General features: G+C 26.1%; 1 long non-coding RNA gene across 1 annotated transcript; it reads left to right on the top strand.

Moving 5' to 3' along the window:
* The first annotated feature begins 882 nt into the window (after positions 1-882).
* LOC136082107 (uncharacterized) lies at positions 883-4,928 on the top strand. The gene is made up of 2 exons (XR_010639395.1): positions 883-1,087; positions 4,533-4,928. It is a non-coding gene; the product is annotated as an uncharacterized LOC136082107 (long non-coding RNA).
* Positions 4,929-5,200: the final 272 nt, after the last annotated feature.

The raw sequence follows: 5,200 nt of genomic DNA, 5'->3' as shown, positions 1-5,200 counted from the left end.
ATGCCATTACCAATTTTTGTCGACAATTTGTTAAAAAAGATTCAAGCCACTTGAAAGTGTAACCAATAATTCCATAAGCCGACAATATGTGAATTAAATATCTATGCTATACAACATCAAAGGCTTTAGCAAAATCCGTGAATACTACGTCAACCGCATTTCCTTTAGATAATGAATAGGTAATATAGTCCATTGTTTCAATCAAATTAGTTGTGCATGATTTGTTTGCACAAAACCATGTTGATTAGTTGAAATTAGGCAATTTTGTAAGGGTTGAACCATACTGTCTTTGACCATTTTTTCCATATCTTTACTAACAACTGACGTCAAAGAAACTAGACGATAATTGCTTGTAATTAGTTTGCGACCTTTAAGTACTACTTAAATAAGATACCTACTTTAAATAAGATGTTGAAATTATTTTATAAGAATGATTTGGACCAATATTTATAAAATATTTGTTAAACTCTTGCGAGATTTGTTTTTTGCAGAATATGTCAGAGATGTTAATATTAATTATTTTCGGTAAAGAAGTTGAATTTATTTTTTTTCTTCCAACTACGTCATAAATGACGGACCACGTTTTCTTACTATCAAACTTGCATTTAATGATTTGATTACTGTAGTAATTTTCTTAGCATTTTAATAAGATTTTGGTAAAACTATTTTTTAGTAACTTTTTTCATTATCACTATTTTTTTTTTTAGAAATTTATTATAGAGTTTTTGCTTCTTCTTTGAGCATTGTATCAGCGATTTATCCATTTACGGATTAGCAACTGTTTTTGTCTTAATTTGTATGACCTCTTGTGAATAGGTTTCATTAAAGCACTCGTAAAGACATTTATCTAAAAAATTACTAAAAGCTTTGTTAGTGTCCTAACTTTGATGCACATTGAAACACGTTTCTTGCTTTAGTCTAATTAATAATTCATTAGTTTTACTTGTTTTGCGTTTTTTCAAATTTTAAACTTTTGGTTCACAAAGAGACGTGGCTTTTAAATTTCTTACTTTTATAAATATTGGAAAGTAATCGCTGATATCAGTCGTAAAAATCCCGGTTTCAATATTTCAATATCCATTACCAGGTAATAGTATTTCATAATAGTATTGTCTATTTTCTCATCTAATAATATTTATATTTTTTTTAACTAACATTTTATCTAATAATAATATTCATATTTTTTTTATCTTTTCTTTATCTAATAATATTCATAATAGTATTGTCTATTATTGAAGTTTTTGACATTCGCATTGGCTTATTAATTGCTGACAACACATTAAATTTTAGAAGCATATCAAAAAAAGATTTTATTTTCGGAAATTTTGAATAACATCGAGGTTTATGTCACCAACGACATATAAAGTTTTATTTTTTTTATTTATTTTTTCAATCGTCTTTTTGATAAAAGTTTCAAATGACTGATCTTACCATTTAATGGACGATAAACGCATCCAATTAAAATATTTCGAAATTTTTTATTTATAATTTCAATAAATAGGCTTTCATGATCATCGTTTGAGAAGCATAGTATTTAAATAAATGCTTAACTCATCAAACAATCTTTTTCCTTTTGAAAATGTCGATATTAAAAAGTCACTAGGAGTTTAATTCCACAATAAGCGTAAGTGGTCTGATAATGCAGCATTAAAAGCTAAACAGATGTTCGGTAATCTTAAAAGAACTTTTGTTAATTGGAATCCAATTAACGAAAGTTCTTTTAAGAATACCGAACATCTGGTTAGCTTTTACTACAAACCTCGATTGGTAAATTTGGGAGTAAACACTTTCAGAACAACGAATGAGAGGCGATTTGGTTCAGTATTTAAAAATTTACAAGAATTTTAATAAAGTCAAAGCGCTTTTTAAATTGTCCTTTTATATTGAAAAGTTTCAAATCACTCGCATAGACATAACTTTCCACCTAATAAAATTGCATTCCATTGGAAAGCCTTTCTTCTGTTGTTTTCTCACATTATGTTAACGAATTTAAAAACAAATATGATAATTTTTGTCGCTCCACTAAAATAGATTTTATGTTCATGTAGTAGTTCATGTTTCTATTTAAGGAACTAGATTAGTTGCTCTGCGTTTAATTTTTTCTATTCTCTCAATATCTTTCTTTTAATATGGGTTCCATACTGAAGCGCAAAACTCAAGTAGCAGGCGTTCATAGGTATTGTAAATTTTTAAAAACATAATTGGATTCCAATCAACAGAAGTTCTTTTAAGAATATTAAACATCTGGTTAGCTTTTAATGCTGCATTATTTATTTAATCAGACCACTTACGTTTATTGTGGAATTAAACTCCTAGTGACTTTTTAATATAGACATTTTTAAAAGGAGTAAGACTGTTTGATGAGTTAAGCATACCAAAAGAGTAGTCTAAAACAGCAAAACTACTATAAAAGCCTCATCACTTTGCATTTATTTAAATTCCATCCTCCAAAGTTTAGACCAATGTAGTAAGACATTTATAATCTTTTGGACTTGTTCTAAATCAGATAAGTTTTTGATTTTTTTTAATTATATGATTGTCACCGACAAATAACTTACAGAAATTAGATAAAAACTCAGATATGTCATTATTAAAAATTAAAAACAGAAGTGGAGCGATAAACGAGCCCTTAGGAACTCCACTCAGTACATACCAAGAAGAACACATTGTTTTCTATAGGTCAAAATTTTTTTATTCAATTGAGGATCATGTCACAGAAACCGTATTGAGCAGCATAGTCCAATATAGTTTACAGTTTGATTTCCTCATAAGCTTTAGTGCCATGGTAATAAGCGTCTGAGTATCCTTAATCGAATATCCTCCATTAACTTTTTCTCACTTTTTTTTCTATGACCAGCAAAAATGATTATTTCTTATTTTTACTTCTTAGATTTGCTGTGTTACAACGTTTATGAATTTAGTTAACTCATCAAAATCTTTTGTGTAAATTTGACTTAACTAAATAAGACAATAAGTATTTTTTTAAAACATGGTTTAGTATATTTAGCATATTTTTCATTTGACTTCATTGTTAATTTAAGACGATGTTTGAGCAAGCAATGAAGTTGGAGTAAACTTGTAAAGAGAAAGAAATATTCGTTTACTTACTATGTCCCGATAGCTCCAAATTTTCATCAAAATCCTAATTTTCACTCCATTGAAAATTTGAAATATTTACATTTGCGTTTCAATCTTTATGTCATAACAGAGAAAACGAAGGACAATTAAAGTTAACGCTTTTTTATTTACTAATCTGCCCATGGTTAGAAACCTTATGTTGTCTCATGTTGTTTTTGGGAGAAAAACGACTGTATTTTGACCTTTTTTCATTTTTTAACAAAATTTATAAAAAGACTGTTCTTTAGGACTTATACTAACCGTAATTTTATATTTTTAATGAGGGTGTAGAAACCACAGCACTGTACATAAAACACATGCATGTACATAAAACATATTATGGTACTTTTCTTTTAAATATAAAGAATTTAGATCAAAGCATGAAATATTATAAAAATCGTTCACAAGAAAAATCAATAAACACAACAAAGCTCTTTGATATCTGAAAACAAATTGCATCATCAAAGCAGGTGCATCGTAATTACAACAATATTTTAATTATGATGCACCTGGTCAAAAACAGATTGTAACAGATATATTACAACATCAATAAGTTTGATATTTTTCTCTATTGTCTTACGCCAGCCATGCATATCCGAAATTTTGCTTGTGGATTTTTTTTTATTCAAATGCCCCACTATGCCATGTAAAATTTTGACACTCCAAAAATGAGGAGAGTTATAGTCAGTACATTATTAGATAATGTTGTTAGATGAAATAATACTTTATGAATATAAGTTTAGTATAAAATTGTAAAAAAAGTTTATAAGCTCGTTGGGCTTCCATTTGGGGTAAGAAGACAATCGTTTTGGAATATATATTTGTGCAAGTTCCAATAAACGCAACTTTGCACAAACTAAGCATGAGTATACTTAATATATCTCAATATCATATCTCAAACATCAAAAACAAGTGACAGCCCCCATACGCCCATACCCATACGTCTTAACTTAATAAAAAAAAAAATTCTATAATAACTTTTTTTATTAATTTTTTTAATCTATTATTATTATGCTTACTTTATAATATATATATATATATATATATATATATATATATATATATATATATATATATATATATATATATATATATATATATATATATATAAATATATATAGATATTTATATATATATAAATATATATATATATATATAAATATATATATATATATACATATATATATATATATATATATATATATATATATATATATATATATATATATATATATATATATATATATATATGTATATGTATATGTATATATGTATATATATATGTATATATATATATATATATATATATATATATATATATATATATATATATATATATATACATATATATATCAGAAAATTAAAATATTTCAACGAGTATTTTAATAAGTTTAATAAAAATCTCGTACTTTTAGAAATTCTTCGTAGCAATTGGACTTACGATGTTAATTTTTAAGGCGCCTATTCTAACCCAACTTTCGGAACAACACAAGAGCATTATGATTTGTTAAAACAACCTGTTGGCAATTTATGGTTTACTGGAGAATACTTGGCAGGGTTTGAATTTGCATATGTAGTATGAGCATTGGAGGTGGGAATGAAAACAGGAAAAGAAGTTTCAGAACTAATATTTAGAGAACTAATCTAAATGTTATTTAAGAATTAATAAGTAAATGCTTTTTTTTATATCAGAACTTTTGTTTTAAAATTCATATTTTTACAAGGTGTTAACTTAATTTGATTGTAAAACAGTATTATAAAGTAAGCATAATAATAATAGATTAAAAAAATTAATAAAAAAAGTTATTATAGAATTTTTTTTTTTATTAAGTTAAGACGTATGGGTATGGGCGTATGGGGGCTGTCACTTGTTTTTGATGTTTGAGATATGATATTGAGATATATTAAGTATACTCATGCTTAGTTTGTGCAAAGTTGCGTTTATTGGAACTTGCACAAATATATATTCCAAAACGATTGTCTTCTTACCCCAAATGGAAGCCCAACGAGCTTATAAACTTTTTTTACAATTTTATACTAAACTTATATTCATAAAGTATTATTTCATCTAACAACATTATCT

The sequence above is a fragment of the Hydra vulgaris genome, chromosome 07, assembly GCF_038396675.1.
Source record: "Hydra vulgaris chromosome 07, alternate assembly HydraT2T_AEP".
Taxonomy (NCBI): domain Eukaryota; kingdom Metazoa; phylum Cnidaria; class Hydrozoa; order Anthoathecata; family Hydridae; genus Hydra; species Hydra vulgaris.
The sequence above is the reverse complement of the archived record's forward strand: the minus strand, read 5'-3'. Positions and strand labels throughout refer to the sequence as shown.